We start from the raw sequence: 18,489 nt of genomic DNA, 5'->3' as shown, positions 1-18,489 counted from the left end.
CGCACACTCTGTGTTGAGCGCAGAGCCAAGTGCAGGGCTTGATCTCAGGACTCTAAGATCATAATCTGAGCCAAAATCAGGAGTTGGACGTTCAACTGACTGAGCCATCCAGGAACCCCCCTATAGTCACTGACTTTTTGAAATGAAATGTTAAAGAGAATAAAAAGCCTTTAATAAGAAAAAATTTGCTTAAAAATTTTTTTTATTTATTTATTTATTTTTTTTTAACTATCTGGGCTATCTTTTCTAGTTGTACCCATTCCCTAATGTCTGAAACTGGAGACTCTATTGTTATTTATAAGGAGATAGCAGAGGTGCAAAGAATATACTGGGCATGCATTTGTGGAAAAGAGGTCATTGTTGTCTGAGTCCTGAATCTAACTTTAGGACAACTGATAAATAGTCCAGAGAAGTGCAACTCAGAATGCATTCTGAAGAAAAGTTTTATGAGATATTGTGTAACAAATTCTCTTAATACATTTGAAAAATTGGTTCACAGAGTGGTTCTACCTAAAGGATCAGCAAAGTCTTATGATAAAGCCATTTGATCAGTGTTTGTAAAAAGCAGTATTAGTATAGCTCCAAATTGGTATTTATTGGACCCAGTAGGTATATAAGGGGCTATAAAAAGTACTTTCAGTCTCTGTTCATAAGCAAGCAGGGACGATCAAATAGAGAAGTTAAATCTAATTGAAATTCTTAGGAGGGACACCTGGGTGGCTCAGAGGTTGAGCACCTACCTTTGGCCCAGGGTGTGATCCTGGAGTCCCAGGATTGAGTCCCACATCGGGCTTCCTGCATGGAGCCTGCTTCTCTCTCTGCTTATGTCTCTGCCTCTCTCTGTGTGTCTCTCATGAATAAATAAATAAAATCTTAAAAAAAAAAAAAAAAAAGAAAGTTCTTAGGAAAAGTGTGGAGATCAAGTAATGAGAGGTTATGAAGAAAATGAGGCACAGTATCATGCAAGGCAAGGATGGAAGAGGACAATCAGAAAACATAAAATACACTTATGTATTCTAGGGACTATGGTGAACATCAAGGATGTTCAAATGGATCAAAAATGGTCTGTTTACAGACTTGAATAAACAAACTGAAGTTTATAATTGTGATATAGGAAGGTAAGAATACAATAGAAGTATAATCCAAGGATCATAGAATCACAGTGAAAATTCATTTTTTGTGTGGTTTAGCTTCACCTGGAAGGAATATGATAAACCATAATTAAAGGCATGTGTACACCAAACAAAATTAGGAAAGCTGGCTTTGGTGACATTATCTTACAGTTATCTGATATATTCTTGGGAGACAACTTTTGATACCAAATGGCAGGATATAAACATTAAATCTTTAACATAAAATCTTTTTTCTTTTTCTTGTCCTTCTTTGCTGCACTAAATAGAGCCTCAATATCTGAAGATTAAACCTTCCTGCCCGTTTGAGTTCTCAGTGGTTTGGGATCTAGGATAATTGGGCCCTTGATTCCTACTTGGAAAGACTGAGAAAAGAATAGACCTTAGAAGTAAAAGAAAGAACTACTTTCTTAGGAAAGAAAGAGAATTTTCTAAAGAGAGCTCATGGGAAGGAGGGATTAGCTACAAGAGTAGCTTTGGGATCCTGGGAGCTGTTTTTGAGAGAGGTTCTAAGATATGATAGGGGCCCCCAAAATGTTTGGATGGGCTGTAGGAAGTAAGATCCTGAGCAGCGTTGTTCAAGTTCCCTGTAGCTTAGTGGGACTGAGACAAAACCCTTGGATTTCCTAGCCCTCACGAACAAACACCTTCCACAGTCTAAGCTCCAAAGCTATGCCAATTTTCTCCCTGTCTTTGTTCACTAAGGACTAATACTTTGTCATCACCAGCACTTCACTTGCTTACTTCTTAGCAGAGCTAGCCTGCTGCAATAATACTATGTAAGAAACCACTCCAAAACTTTGTGATTTAAAACAATTGCCATTTGCTATTTCTCATGAGTCAATGGGTTGGCTGGGTCTGGATACTCTCCTGGGTTCCCTCATAGGGAAGTGGCAGTGGGCCACTAGGTCAAGCTGAAGGATGGCTGGTCTAGAATGGCCTCAACTGGGATGAGGCTATCCTTTATGGTTTCTTATCTTCCAGCAGGGTAGCCCATGCTTGTTGTCGTGGTGGTGGAAGGTATCAAAGAGAGTGGAAGTGCACAAGGCCTCTTGAGGCCCCAGTTCCTCTTTGCCACATTGTCAGTTCTGCCACATTCTGTTTTGTCCAAAGTAATCCAGAAGGCCACCTTGGATTCAGTGGGTGGGGAAATAGATGCCACCTGGTGGGAAGAGCTGCAAGATCAAGAGCAAGGGGCAGGGGAAGAACCTGGGCTACTTTCATAAACACCACCGCATGTGTGTTAAGACTAGGCCAAAAAAAAAAAAAAAAAAAAGACTAGGCCAAGTTCTTCTCGGTTGTCATTCAACAGATTCCAGGGCACCAATAAATCTAATAAGACAAAGTAGCATCCTGGCTTCTAATAGGGAATGGTAATGGGGCATCCTTCCACCCCGTACATGGGGAGAGATCAATTGATGGAGCTCAGACTTCTCAACTCTGGACAGGGATTAATGACCCTCCTATTTTAAATTTCAAAGCGGTTCCTGATATTAAAAATAGAGCAGTGTGCAGCACACAGAAGACAGAAATTTAGGGCAAAATCGTGGACACATTTGTAGGAAAATAATTTAAATTTTAAAGCCAAAGGCAGAATTCAGAGGCAGAAGAGCAGAATAACACGGAGCAAAACCTAAAAGAGAATCAGACACGTTATCCCTCAGGCACAAGCAAATTAAAAATTCAGTTGAAAAGTGGATGAAACTTGTTACAGATGCTGCACTGCATCCTGTGACGGAGGATGTTGCTCTGACAGTGCATGCAACTTGAGCAGAAAGTACCGCTGCCTCCTGCCTCCCACTGGTGCCCCTAGTCCTGTCAGTGCCGGCCTCCTCTCATCACTGGAGTCCTTAAAGAGGCTATGCGGATTATTAAAACGTTTGGTGGTTATCTAAACTCTTGGGAATATATCGATCCTCTTCATTATTATTAATCTGAATAAACGACATCTGATTCATCCTCATTTCATCAAAGTGCACATGCTTCAGAGAGCTCACCAAATTTTAATGAAGGTCAGGGAACCAGAAATTTTCCTTTCCTAATTCTGGATTAGGCAAATTTGGGGGAGGTAGAATATGTGTTAGGAGAAAAGGCTAAATAAACTAGAATAAATTAGACTACAAAACACAGCGTCAGGGATCCCTGGGTGGCTCAGCGGTTTAGCGCCTGCCTTTGGCCCAGGGCGTGATCCTGGAGTCCCGGGATCGAGTCCCACATCGAGCTCCCGGCATGGAGCCTGCTTCTCCCTCCTCCTGTGTCTCCCATCATAAATAAATAAATAAATAAATAAATAAATAAATCTTAACTAATTTGCTTTTCAAAGCACAGGGCCATTAAAAATTATTCAAGAATGTGAGAGCTTATTATCTAGAGGATGCTAAGCCTTTGCAACTTGACAAGAGAACACGTCAGAAGGTGGATAAAAACTTTAGAATTAAGGAATCGAGACATAAAGAGGATCCTTCTAGTCGTGAGCAGTAATAAACCTCTGAATATCCATGAATATAAAGAGAGTGAATTTCAACCCTTCTAAACATTTGGGATTTTATTTTACTGGTTCCATTCTTTACTTTTCCATTTTACTCATTATAAAAATGTAGCACACACTACTTGCCTCAGTGTAGAGCCTCACTGTTTACAAATTTGTTTTTACTTTTAATTTCACATACCTTATTTTACTTTTTCCACAATACCCCTTGAGAATGGGAGACTGGCTTTAGCATTTCTTGTGTGTGCTTCAGATGAAGAAACTAGAACGCCAGCATCTTAAGTGTCTTGCCTAAGATCAAATAGATAGTATTAAATCTGATGCTTTTTAAATTAAACATTTTGATCCAATTTGCTGTTCAACTGTAATAGGAGTTTGCAACAAGGATAGATTACTTATTTTTATTTATGGCTACTGGGAAGGTTTTGTCCATCCCCTTAGGATAATTTCACTCTCCTGCATAATGGATTCAGCACCTCCTGATTGCCAATCAAATTCCAGACTCCTCAGCCTGGGCTCAAAGGGCCACATTCTCTCCTGTCCTGTTTCTTCCGGGCTTCCATTTACCTACCCCTCTAGCATTTCTGTAGCATTCCCTTCCCTGTCCCCGTAATCACTGTGAGTACAGGGTAGATGGCGTAGAATATTAGAAATGGAGTACTCTTAATTCATACATGCAATTCCTCTATTAAAAATTATAAGGAATCCTCAAAGAGAAAACTGTCTTGCCTGTATGCATCTGTGGAAGGGGCACTGATTTAGAAATACCAAAGATACCGTTTTAATATATAGATACTTCTCCAAGCAGCTGCTGCTGATCTCCCAGAGGGGTATTCATCAGCTGGCAGCTAGAGAACCACACTTTCTTTTGTCTAGGCATAAATCACGGCGTGGGAGGTGACAGGGCAAAGTCTGTGCCTGGGAAAGATCATGGCTAGTGTCCTTTCACGCACAGAAAGGATAACAGAGGCTAGTATTTCATGCTGTAATTTATATATATATTCTCTATTTTAAAAGTCTGCTCTGTTTTTATGTCTTTAAACTCTATTTTATGGGCCAGAGAAAATAGCACTAGATTTAGGGTCAGGCAAACCTGGAGATGCATCTTGGTTTTACCAGATGGACCGTCTTGGGCTAGTCAGATAGCCTTTCCTAAAATCAATTTCTTTGCTATTAAATGAATGCAGTAAACTGTCCAACTATCAAGGTTGTTGTTAGGTTTAAATAAGATACACTATTTGGAGAAGAACTTTTGCACAGTGTTTTTCCTGCATATGCTAGGTACTCAAAGTATAATTGGAAAAATGACAATGTTCTTTGTTGTCCCCAAATAACTTCATTGTTGTAAACCCTCAATCTCCATTTCTATCTGTACTTTATGCTTTTGTATTCGTGTGTCATAGAGCACTTTTGGTATTAATAGATTAATGATTTAAGCATGTAGAGAATAGATTTTGCATATTGAATTAGCTGCCGTGCAGAAACCAAGATGCAGGCAGCAAGGAGTGTAAGGACACAGCTTAGAAAGTGTTAAGTGGGGAGATATAGATTGTAAATTGCAGGAAGATCCTAGTAAAAAGACTCTTAGAAATTCAGATAGTGTAAGAAGATATGAAGGATACAAGGTGACTTCAGTTGAGGCTACAAAGATGAATTGGATGAAGGTAGGCAGAGTGGAGAAGATTCAGCCTTCCAGGGTGGGGCGTGGTAAGAGTGGGACACACATGTCAACATGTATGTGATTGTGCCATGATGAGCTTGCTGTCCTTGAGCCAAGGTTGGGTTTAGAGCATAAGGACATGAGAGAGCACTTGGCTCTTTGGCAGGAAGGATGCACATTCTAAAGAGCTTTCAGAACCAGGTGAGATTTAACTTTGATTCAAAGACAGCAAGGACGTAATACACATTCAAGAGTAAAACAGTGATATATATGCCTTTTATCCATTGGTTGTGTGTGGAATAAATTGGATGGAAAGGGAAAACTTATTTAGCAGTTTTTGATGCAGCACATAATGTGAGAGTCTATAGTCGGTCATTCTGGGAATGAGGTAAGGAAGACTGGCAGTGGGGATATAACTAAGAAGCATTTTAGGCAATTATAAAATAGGACTTAATGATACACAAATTTTGGAGGAAGACAGGCAAACTCCAGTGTGTCTGCTTTGGAAGACAGCATAATATGACACTCTCCTGATAAATTGGGAAGAAAGTCTGTGTTTTAGGAAGATTGTGAATTAGGTTTTGATAATGCTGAACTAGTGGAGGGACACCCACTAGTTAATGTCCTGCTGGCACTTGTAGGTACTGGGATCACTATGGTTTAAGAGAAGTTCCTTATAGCTAGCTTGAACCTGAACTGAAACACTAAACACTAAACACACTAGCCTCAACTCTAATCTAATCCGTGTGCCAATTTTATGAGTAAATGATGACAGGAAGCAACTGGCACAATAGAAAGGAGAGAGAGCCTGAATCTTAAGCCAAAGAAGATTGATTTCATTCCCTAATTGCTTCTGGGCAGCCCTCTCATTAATGGATTGGTTAATTATGGTGGTTATGGTTAAGGAAATTCCTCTCTGGTGTCTCTCTCTCTCTCTCTCTCTCTCTTTCTCTTTCTCTCTCTCAGATACATACTGAAGAATGAAATTTCTTTAGGTTGCCATGAGTTTTGTGGGGTCCAGGCTTCCCCAATCTTTCATAAACCATAAGTTTAAAATGAGCACATCTTTCCAGTTTCTAGTTTGCTGAGCATTGAATGGGAAAAACTCATGCTATGTCAAGATTCTCTGTCTACTCTCACATGAACTGAATTGGGAAGATTGAAAACAGGTGAGTAGTTAATAAAAATCCAATCAAGTGCATTTTTATTTTATTCTAAGTCTTCATTATATGAGGTTATTTGGCCTATGCCTGATGAATTCCAGGTAAAGTGACTATAATTTTGTGCCAGCTACAGAAATATTCAACAGCTTTTATGTCTTTTTTACAACATAGCTAAGTATAAATATCAAGTTATCTGGTTTCCACTTTCATCTTAAAATAAGTCAGGCATTCAGAAGTGTGCCTTCATCACTTTTTCATCTTTTCTCCTTTACAATCAGTGGTCTATATCTTAGACTTTGCTACAAGGCCTATTTACTGACTGTTCAATTTGTTTTTGAATATTTTCTTGGTTTTCCTGAAGAACAACCCAACTCTTTCGGAGTCTACAAGTACTTTCTGAGGAATAACATTTCCAGATTTCTGCTAAACATGATGCATGTTAAAAGCAGTGCAAAAAAAAAAAAAATGCAGAAGGACACCTTGAAAGCTGTCATTCAGGGAAATCCTCACAAGGCAGGTTCTTAAAGAGGGGGTGGACAAGGTTGTTTGCTCTCCTACTTATCATGGTAAGGCTGTGGAAACCTTTGTGATGCGTCTTTATGGTGGGTTCTGTCATTTCTCAATGCTCATGACTTCCTCTGGCAACACACCTACCCCCAATGTGCTAAGTACAGTATCTACATTAGAAAATGATGACACTAGTGCCGCAAGTGACTGACGGTCTTAGTAATAGAGGAGACGGTGATGTGGCCACTAGATAAGTTCCTGATACCATTTCATGAACAAAGGAAATGATCTTTTAGACCCTTACAGGGTATCCCACTCATCTTTCTTTTTTTTCTTGTCACAAATTGGGGGGGGGGGGTGAATACCGAGAAAAAGCTTTCATCTCATTCCCTGAACTGAGAATTACAAAGTATAATGACTCAGTGTTTTCTTGCTGTTTACAACCTGTTCACTACATTATTTCTAGAAAACCATATGTAGAGATTGCTTCTATTTAGGAATGGTTGATGGTTTCTGCTGCCTCATATGCTATATTTCTCTTTCTAATAAATGGCAGTGGGATAATTCCAGGCTGAATATGATATAAGGCTAAGAGATCAACATTATTTCCTTGGTGAATTGATTACTTTCCTCTGAATTTATAGTTCCTACCAGGACTGCAAATTAATATGGTTGACGCACTTAGTTATTCAGATTGTGCTTTATATTTAAATGCAGGCAGCTTAGACATTAAATGTTCCAAGTTTATAACTCATAATCAGATTGTAGATCCTGTGAACAAGAGGAGGTGTTTGTATCATGTCTGAATAGAAAACGTTTTTGAAATAGTGGATCACTCTGTGGTATACTATATTCTGTACCATGAAACATATGGGTGGCAGCCAGCGATTCATTATATCAACATGTATTTGATTCAACATCTGACTCTTGGTTCACACCTAGGAGAAATGGACACAGGCAGGAATAGAATGGGGAGTTTATATGTAGTGTATATGCACATAATTTTATATGCACGTGTGAAATTACTGTATAGGATTAACATAATTTTATAATTGTGCTATGTATGTGTTATAAGAAGTTTTTGCTTTTTTTCCTGATGTACAGCTTTTCTATTTTTGAAGGTGAGTTTTTTGGAGAGGGAAAAGTATTCATGAAAGTTGTGATTTTTGGAGGGGGGGGTGGATTGTCACTACTTTTGCAAGTTGTAATGTAATTCTGCACCATCCTTACTCAAGTATAGTATTTTAAAACTAAGAAGACTTTTGAAATCACCTTCCCAAACCTTCTCAGATTTGAGGTCCATCAGTGGAGGCTCCATTCACCAAAGGACACAAGTGGAGTGGGCCATTCCTCATTGGCAGAACTAGTGCTCTGGTCTGGCTTTTGGCTCTTGTGGTTTCGTGTTTTGCAGTTGGTTTTAACTAGAGATGACTGCAGAGTGGAATCTCAATTCCTCTGTTTATTGGCTGTTTTTATCATGGTTATCTTCAGGATTTTCCTGGGTAAACTAAAATAATAATTTGTTGGATTCTTTAAAAAATTTTTTTTAGAGATTTTATTTATTTGAGAGAGAAAGAGAGCACAAGTGAAGTAAGGGGCAGAGAGAGAAGCAGACAACCCTCTGAGCAGGGAGCCCAATTCGGGGATCGATCAGGGACTCCAGGCTCATGACCTGAGCTAAAGGCAGATGCTTAATTGACTGAGCCACCCAAGCACACCTGATTTGTTGGATTCTATATTTTTAATCCTGAATTCTGTTATGCATACACATAGAAAGAAGATATTATGACTACATAGTATCATTATTTTGAAAAAATATTAAGGAAAAATGATTCTATTTACCTTAGGTTTAAGGATATGATTGTGAACAAATGTTGGGTTAAAAGTATTGTTTCTTTTAGTGATCACCAAAATCTTGAGAGACAAAAATCCCATGTAATAGTATTGCATAGTAAAAACCTTTATTTTCTCAGTTGTGATGGCTGGGAACATTCAAGTCAAGGTCCAGAATCTATTCTTTCAAATAAAATCTGAATGGTATCCTGGAGCATATTGGGTAGATTTGGGGATTTGTTGAAAGCATAATTTACTCTGAGTAATTTTTTTTTTTTTTTTTTTACAGGGGTGTGAAGAAATGCCCTTTAACTCTTGAGATAATTGATGTCATCTGGGTAAATGTAATTGTAATAGAAATACATGTGCATATATTTAGATAGAACTTGACTTACTGGCAACTTTATTATCATGGCAGCTGCAGGCTGGAATTTATCACTTTCATATGACCATGCTTAGTACCAAAAACATCAGAAACTGCTAGATACCATGTGTACACTTTTTCTTAAATTGTTGATTGACCACATAGATCATTTGAAGAGTAGCTATTCTCCAAAGCTGAAAAGTTAGTTGTGTATGGAGGTGGCTTCTTGAATAGCATGAGTAAGTGGCACTGTTTTCCAAAGTTATAAGCAGTAGTTATGAATATGCAATGTGCTTATCATCTAATATTACTTAGTGTTTACCTTTCAGTATTTATCTTTCATGTTCTGTTTCTCAAAACCACACAAGAAAGTGCAGGAGAAACTAGTTTAATACAATCTATTATTTAATAGTTCAAAGTGACCATTTGCTACTTATAAATACCCTCATGTCTATTTGCATTTGTTGTTTCAATTTTTACTTCAGGAGCTACAGCGTATCTGCTTATGCAATGGAATGATTAACATGATTTTGAGTCAAATTTTTTTTATCTTGTAACTTCAAAGAACAAGATATTAAAATATGAAGAATCTTCTATTCATCTTTTTTCTGATTTTTAAATTATTTATTCTCTGTGCTACACTTAACAAAGCTGCAGTTTGAAAAAGGGAGATGTTATCAAGTTGCTTTCCATCAGTTTCTGTAAAGCTAAATGTTGACAAGGGCTACTCTGTCACCCTCAGCAGTGTCAGTCTCATGGAATGGTGAGTCTTCAACTCCTAGATTTCTGATGCTCTGCAATTGGCCTTCAGTGGGTCCAGAGCAGTAGAAAAAAAGAAAAAATAAATAAAAAAAGGAGGATGAGCAGGGCTTTCCTTGCAGTCTAGAACCCTGAGTGTCAGCCTGGCTTCAGCCCCGGGAGTCTTGCTGGGACCTCTGCTCTCTGAGCGCCATTGCCAGTGGTGGTAAAATCTGCTGCACTTGGGCTCCCTCTTGCATGCACTGGGAATAATGTGATCCTTGCCTTCTCATTCCACTGGCCGGAAATGAGAAGAAGCAGTAGCAGAGAGACATCCATTTATGGGTTCTCCATTTCCTCCTTCATTTCTCAAGTTTAGAATCTCCGTTAATCATGTTGGAGCTTTCCCAGATGGCACGTTATACCTTCTTCCTATGATCTATTAGGTTTCAGGAAGAACTTTTACATTATAATGGTACTCCTTCCCCAAGAAGAGAAAACATGTATTTAACAGAAACTCTAATATTAACACAAACATAGGATTTAGAAGTGTACAGAGTAATTCACATAAATTGTTTTAATTATATTTGGTACTCAAAACACTTTGCAGTAGAGCATTATGATGGAAAGGGGATTAAAATAGCCTAGGTGACTTTTCTCCCCAAATTCTACAGCCAGTAAGAAGTAGGTTTAGAGCTTGACTCTATGTTGATTTTGAATCTGTGCAGACCCCAAATTTCAGACTTGATTTCAGAGATTATACTCATTCCTGTGTGAACTGTGAAATGTGTATAACATGAAGTTATTATGCATTGCTACTCTTATTGAATTAGATATATTAATTTTTTGTATGACGTTCAAAGGTTGTGTTTAATGAAAGTGTGTTCTAACAAATTTCATTTATTTATTCATAGTTCTGAATTTTATTTCATTTGAATGTCTGTGTTTAGGGTGTTAAAATGTTAAAATCTTTATAGCACAAACTGTGCCAGGTTTTATAGGTCATCTCAACTTTGGTTATAGTTAATCTTACTGTTGCTATGCAAAAATCTATAATAAGATTCCATCTGCTTTTATAATTGCTCAAGAAAAATACATTATTGGTATCATTTGGGTGAAGTGGAATTCAAATGAAATTGTCCTGATGAAAATTATTACTTTTGGAGCTTGCTTTTCATATTCTTATGAATACCTGATTCAGTGCAGTATATTTTCTAGCACGTAAAGTGCTTTTGAATTTAAATATGCTATCTGTAGTTAAAAGAAGCATACATCAATTATATATAAAAATCTTTTTTTAAAACCGAAACTGAGACATAATGATTAGAGAGAAGAACAAAGAAATATATGTTCTGATTTTCTTCTAGTGGCCCATATGAACCTATCATCCTTCTGTAGTATTAGAAGACCACAATATGGTGTAGCTTAATGGAAGCAGAACAAACAGAACTTGTGGGATTTTTATCAAAGACAACATCATTTTTATTTTCTGTTATTGATTTTCTTTAAAAATATTGACAGAAGTATTCTTCTATCCCTGGAAAGGTCATTTTGACAGATACGTGACATTTATGATCACTTTCAGGATACTAAAACCTTTAAAGTCATTCTGTATTGTTAATATAGTCTCAGCTCGGAAATTAGAAGGAATAGTCATGTGTACTAATGAAAACTTTGGAGCTGAATTACAGTTAAATCTTATTTCTTGGCTGGGGTTCTGCAGCAGACTATGGTTAGCAGTGAGAAACAGAAAGTTTGTCTCTCCAGCAAAGTATTTTTTCAGAACTTTAAAACATGACTCACACATGATTATAAAATGAGCAGGATGATAAAGATGCTTCTGGAATAGATATTGTCACTAAGGTGAAGAAAGCGGAATTAAGTTTCCTAAATTAAAAAAAAAAAAAAAAGTTTCCTAAATTACTGACAAGTTGTCCTAGAACTGTAACTTTTGGGTTATATTTTCTCTTGGACAGAAATCTATAAGTTAATGTTAATTCCAGAATCTGGGCCCTAATCAGTAGCTAGTAAGTGACATAATGATTCCCCTCGAGGAAACCTATTAGCCACTGCTCCAGGGTGACCCTGAAAGGTAAAGCAGTCTTCCTTTTGCCCTTTTTCCCAAGTTGTGAACCTTTTTCCCTAAGATCCTTTTTTCAGGCTTTTGTTTTATTGTTTGCTCTTTTTTGTTTCTCACCATGAAGTCTGAGGAAAGAGGAAGAGGACGTGTGAGAAAGGTTTTCTTTTCTTTTCTTAAAATACTTTATTTAAATTCAGTTTGCCAACATACAGTGTAACACCCAGTGCTCATCCCATCAAGTGCACTATGGAGGGCGCTTGGTGAGAAAGGTTTTCTTGATTGGTAATGTCACGCACTAGCATTTTGCCCTGGGAGCTTGGTGGCTGTCTAGAGTTGACTCTCAGAAGGGTGCTCTTCTGGGTTCCCAGAGGCACCCCTGCCCCACGACACAAAGGATGATACTCTCCCTACTGTGAGGGCTGCTTTTTCTTCTTGTTTTATGTTGTCCTTCTAAGTTCTTTTTTTTTTTTTTTTTTTTTTTTTTATTTATGATAGTCACACAGAGAGAGAGAGGCAGAGACAGAGACATAGGCAGAGGGAGAAGCAGGCTCCATGCAGGGAGCCCGAAGTGGGATTCGATCCTGGGTCTCCAGGATCGCGCCCTGGGCCAAAGGCAGCCGCTAAACCGCTGCGCCACTCAGGGATCCCGTCCTTCTAAGTTCTAAAATTTCAGAGGTCTTCACTTCATTCTCTCTGTGGAGTTCCCATGACTGCCCAGATGGTTTTCTCGCAGGGCAGTCCTCTCTAGCAATTTTGATTGGTGCCTTTTTTGTAAGGCCCACATCTGATCAAAGAAAACATTTGTGCCCTTTTTGCCTGTGCAATTTCTGGGACGGCAGACCAGTCTTAATACAGAAGCAACTCTCATTCTCTGCACCATCAAAGCACCTTCCTGTGCCACCTCTCCTGCTTACTAAGCCTCTTAGGTGGAAGGCAGATAATAGTTTATTGAGTCCCTTTCACTGTGAGGAGAGGTCCCTTTGAAGTTCCTCCCTTTTGACTTGAGTTGAAGAGAAAAGTCTTTCCTCCCTCCCTTTGGGGTACATGGTTTCTATAGAGTTCCTCTTGCCATACAAACCTTTCTTGTAAATCCTCCCCTGAAATTCTCACTTGACTCTTTTATATTCTTAATTTGAATAGAAGTAAAACACCATTTTAAATTTATACTATACATGCCAGGTTCCCTAGAAAATTCATTTGTTGGTCTTGTATCTATCTTGCTTTGGTGTCTGATACCTATCTATTCTAATGTCTCAGATGAAATTTCTACTTTAATAGCCCATGTTACTGGTTTTAGGGGACTATGAGTCCCTGAGAGACACAATCTTGCAGTCACATTGCACTCAACTGAATATTTCTCAGAATGATTTTATTTGGTTATTTTTGGAGAACTATTTATAGGATACAAAAAAATTAGGACAACTGTTTTGGGGTCTATGTTAGGAGGATATGAGGGATAGATGGGAAGAATGTGGGAGTGGGGAGAAAGTCTTGAAGGTTGTGGAATATCTTCCTGCATTCCGTGATCTAAAGTGATAATGGAAATTACAACATTTATGCCAGTCGCATCTCCCCCTCTGCATGCAGGCCCTTTTTGTCTTTTTGAATTCCAGGTGCTCTCAGCTTTTTGAATTTCTATCGCAGAGCACAGCATTCAAAGCAGAGATTTAGTGTGCTGTATTGTAATAGTCTGTAGATTTCTCTTCCCCCTAGACAACAATTTCCTTGAAGGGAGGGACCTTGTTATGCTCCTTATTGTATCCTCAGCCGTAGCTGCTTGCCTGGTGCATCGTGTACACTCAGTAAGTATTTACTGAATGAATGATTGAGACAAAGAGGGACTCATGTAGAGTGAGCTGTCCTCCTGAGCTCTGTTTTTCAGAAATGGTTTTGTCTCTTTTCCCTTTTTTAGAAGAGTTGGGGTAAGGGAGCTAGCAGGGAAGTAGAAACCCATGCTCCCCATCGTTTGTAACAGCCTTTCTTCTGTTAATGGGATTCATCTGTGCCCTATGAACGTTTGTGTAGGAGGAAGCTATAAAATTACTTGTAAACAATTTGACAAATCTTGCACTGCATGATTACATATAGCCATATTTTTATAAACTGTCTGCCTTGGATTGAAAGGTTCTTAAAGGCTACAATGTCATCTTTCATTATGTGCATATTCCTGTTTAGCATTCACTTATTCAGTTGAATAAAATGACATCTATTTTCATTATCCCAGGATTGGGTGGTTTGGTCTCCTACTTGGAGGGATTATCTTTATTTAGTCTTTTTTTTTGGTATCCTAATAGGTCTTTTGAAAGGTGCCACCTTTATTTCTTTTCTCTTCTACTAAATGCAAAAGAAAATAGCAACCTATATTTAAAAGATAGACATTGTTAGCTCTTATGGCAATTTCCCTCTTTTCCAGAGATTAGAGTTTACTGTAGTACAGCAGCCCAATAGGATTGTCCTGGAAATGGATTTTCATGTAAAGTATTAACTTATGGTATTATGTGTAGCAAAAGGACAAGGATCAAAATATTATTAAGAGAGAGAAGCTGCATCATTATTATTTCTAATAGGATTGGTGTAATAAATGGCCCTTAAAGACCATACATCTGTTCCACTCAATGCTTTCTGAATTTACCATGAAATGCATTTTACTGATAAGACACAGCATTTGGATCCATTATTTCTCCCAAAAGCCTGGTTAAGAGATTTTAAAGTACAAGATACTGCTTACATGGTCTGTGGTACTTCATTGAAAGTAAGAACTTTCATTCTGAAATTGAAGGAAACAAAATATATATCCCACTGGTAAGTATTTTTAGTACCTTTCCCTTTATTTGGGTTACTAAATGTTGAGCTTTAAATAGGAACACTTTATGTAAATTTTATTTAAACCACATAGCTGCTTATTTTCTGTCAGAAAAAGGACAAATTTAAAGCTTCTCTAATAAAGTGTTATGGAAAAATTAAAATGCATTAAGTAACAAGATCATGGCAGCCCTCAAAAAATAGCACTTTTGCTTTACTGCTAGTCCAGAGAGAAATGGGAGTGGAGCTGAGTTTGTTCTTGAATCTATGTCTCTCCCTGACTCTAACACATATTTTCCAAGGAGGGATCCCATGCTTTAGCTAAAGATTAAAGGCTTGGTATCAAATGGAAGGTTTCTTTCCCATAGTGAATCTGAATGTGCCCATCTGTAAAATGCAGATGAAGGACACAACCCTCATTTCTCCATCAGAGCCCAAGGAGAATGCTGACAGGCTAGAGTGTGGGGTATGTCGCCCTAATTTTGTCTTTGCTTCCCTTTTTCTGCCTGCTAGTATGCCAGAAGAGGTCAGGCTGTTCTTTAGCCCAGTTGGTGATGGTTCCTCTTCAGGGACATGCTCTTTTTTTTTTTTTTTTTTGTTTTTTATTTATGATAGAGAGGCAGAGACACAGGAGGAGGGAGAAGCAGGCTCCATGTCGGGAGCCCGACGTGGGACTCGATCCCGGGACTCCAGGATCACGCCCTGGGCCAAAGGCAGGTGCTAAACCACTGAGCCACCCAGGGATCCCCAGGGACATGCTCTTGTAATAGAAAGTGAGGCAATGCCAGGGACAATAGTGAGAAACATAGGCTCCTGACTAACACCTATTGAGTGAAGTCTCCTTGGACTTCATACATAAGTTTTAGAGAAAATTAACATTTTAACCAATTTCAAAATCTTGACCATAAGTTTATCTGAAGAGTTCTGAAATATGTTTGGATGAGAGAGTGGACCATGAAGTATACTTTTAAAACCACATCTGCAGACTTGAAGCAATTTGGCTTGTGGATACCAATTTGAGGGCAGTTCATTGTAATGGTCTCCCTCTCCCCAGAAGTGTCCACAACCAACCTCTTAGTGATACATTCACTCTTAGTAATACACAAGACACTAGAGAAACTAATTTTGTAGTATTACATTTGGAGATTTTTTATGTTTTTTATGTATATCAGCAAAAGAAATTTTAAGATGGATGGCTCTAAATTTGAATGTATGTTAGAGTAAGAAAAAATGTGATATTTAATATAGGGAGATTAAAAAGGGTGGAAAAAGAACACCCTGAGCTGGATTTCACTGTACTATGTTCAGTTTTATATACTAAAAAAAAAAGTTTGTAAGCCTTACATTTTTAACCTATTTACTCTCTATTCATGTTAATGACCAGTTTTGGTAATTTTTGGTGTGAAGTTAGGTTTCCAAGATGAATACCCCAACTCATAGGATGTAAGAGATTTATTTAATGGCTTTGAATTGTGATGATTGTTGCTTATGAAGGAATTACCCCTACATTTGAGAAGACAATGGAATTAATAAAAAAGTGGAACTCACCATATCTAAAAGGAAGTATAGATCAATCATAATTAAATTCTAGAAAAGTTATAAATACATATAAATATAACAAAGGATGATAGAAATGGTTGACATAAAAAGATCATCAATATAAATTAAGGATAAAGTTATGATGGATAACTCGTTAGTTCCCATTAGAAAATGGTTCAGTAATAATTGCTTGGATGTAATCTCACTTTAGCTTCTCCCATTATTTTCTATTCAGCCAATTACCTATAGTCAATGAGAAGGGACCCAAATGAAAAAATTTTACTATGTTATGAAGATACTATTTAGTATTTTCCATCATTTTGTTTCCAAAGCTGCGTCTTTGCAATCCTAATATCTAAAGTATAAAAATATGTATATATATATGTTTTTGAGTCTATCTGACATCTGAATTATATGCAACCAAGAGCTATATAATGGAGTCAGACTTCCTCTGAGCTTACATTTTTGGGAGCTAGACATAGCTGATACTAATAATGATTATTTCCTTACTTGTCATTGCATTCTTTTGTGGGAGGGTAAAGCTATTTCCATGAAAACTCTTAATAAGAAAAACAACAGGTAGTACTTTTTTTAATCCGTCAAATTCCAAATTGTCAGGGAGTTAGAAGAAATAAATTTAGGTCTGCTGTCTCATTTGACACTTGAATGGTAGGTCTCATACTTTTTGGAGAAAAGTTTTTGTGTGTGTACGTGATATGCATCTCACAGCTCCCAAAGCTAATTTGGAATTTGATGGTTAAGAAAATACTACTTGTTTTTTTTTTTCTTATTAAGAGTTTCCATAAAAATATTTTTACCAAGAAAAAAAAAAAACAGTGAAAAGAAAGAAAATGATCATTACTAGGTTCAGCGATGTCTAGCTTGATCAGCTATGTCTGGCTCCCAAGAATATAAGCTAAAATACACACACTTATACATAATATGCCTCTGAAGACATTGCTACATAGTTGTAATATATTAAGCTTCTGGTTTTATTTGCATATTTCAAGTAAATTAATATAGAATTGCATCTAAATTGTGTTTTATTCCTAAACTGCTATGAAGGAGAGGTTGAAAGGAGTCTTAAAATGAGAGATAAGCTTCTGAGATACTACAGAAAAGCAAAACAAAAAACAACTCTTGAGTTACTAAGAGGTAACTGTTTAGGGACAGTCTTGTTAAAATGTTTTAATATTTGAGAAAAAGATTCAGAAGATTTAAAAATCTCACAGTTTACTCTAGCTTATGCATGTGTTCTAATGGTAATTTCATAATTATTTTCAAATAATTTTTTCTAAGGTTACATTACATTTAAAAAGAACCTCCATAGAAAATGTGTTTTAGCTTCTACTTCATTCAAAATAACTTTTTTCCCCTCCTTTTTTATTTAAATTCCCAGTTTTACATTGTTATAATGCTTGACTTTCTGTTACCTCTTGAAGTGCTTCATGATCATATAATTGGGACTAAGTAGGAACTAAATGCACCTAAGCTTAATGGTTGCTGCTCACCAACTACATAATTATTGTCAGGGAAGCTAAAAATGCAGAATGTCTGTCAAATATAAAAGAAGTACACAGGGGAGCAGCGGTGGGGAAGATGGAAATCACAGCTGGAGGTAATGATTACTCTGAGTGTCTTGCTACAGCAAACATAGCATTTGGAAATTCATGAACATTCCTTTTAAATGCTCAAAAGTCTTTGCAAAACAAACCATACATTAACTAAAACACTCATGACTGCACTGCCTACACACTAAGCCACCAGTAATTTGGGGGAAGGTTCTTTCTATGCAAACATAAAAAGAAAGAACCAAAAATCTTTTATTTTGGAATTGGCTTTGGTGATAAATAAGTTTGACATAAATAATAGAGACAGCTCCATTTCTCTGACACTTAGCATTCAGTGCTATAGCGCATAATTTTCCAAAGAAATAGTTAATTTTTTCAGTGAGGTATGCATCCAGTAATAATAATAAAGTGGCCATCTTTTGCTAAATAATGCACAGTACATGAACCTTAACTTGATGGAATCTCTCCTACCAAAAAAAAAAAAAAAAAAAAAAAAAATCGATCACCCAGACTCATTGTTTGAAAATCCATTGGAGTTAGTAAACCCCTTTGTGAGGGAGAGTAATTAAGCCCCTGGCTTATTCAGTAAGAAGGGAGGTTGTCTCACAGCCATG

At 37.3% G+C, this 18,489-nt stretch overlaps 1 long non-coding RNA gene across 12 annotated transcripts in view; it reads left to right on the top strand.

The window, feature by feature from the left end:
- The window catches only part of LOC144293764 (uncharacterized), a 147,985-nt gene that overhangs the window by 63,128 nt on the left and 66,368 nt on the right, over positions 1-18,489 (top strand). For 11 of the 12 annotated variants that reach the window (XR_013361032.1, XR_013361030.1, XR_013361033.1 and 8 more), the window contains 2 exons: positions 6,352-6,447; positions 9,071-9,908. This is a non-coding gene — a long non-coding RNA (uncharacterized LOC144293764). The remainder of the gene's footprint in view (positions 1-6,351; positions 6,448-9,070; positions 9,909-18,489) is intronic. The other variant, XR_013361024.1, reaches the window with a different exon arrangement.

The sequence above is a fragment of the Canis aureus genome, chromosome 22 (genome assembly GCF_053574225.1).
Source record: "Canis aureus isolate CA01 chromosome 22, VMU_Caureus_v.1.0, whole genome shotgun sequence".
In the NCBI taxonomy this organism is placed as follows: domain Eukaryota; kingdom Metazoa; phylum Chordata; class Mammalia; order Carnivora; family Canidae; genus Canis; species Canis aureus.
Note: the sequence above shows the minus strand (reverse complement) of the source record. Positions and strands in the feature narration are given on the sequence as shown.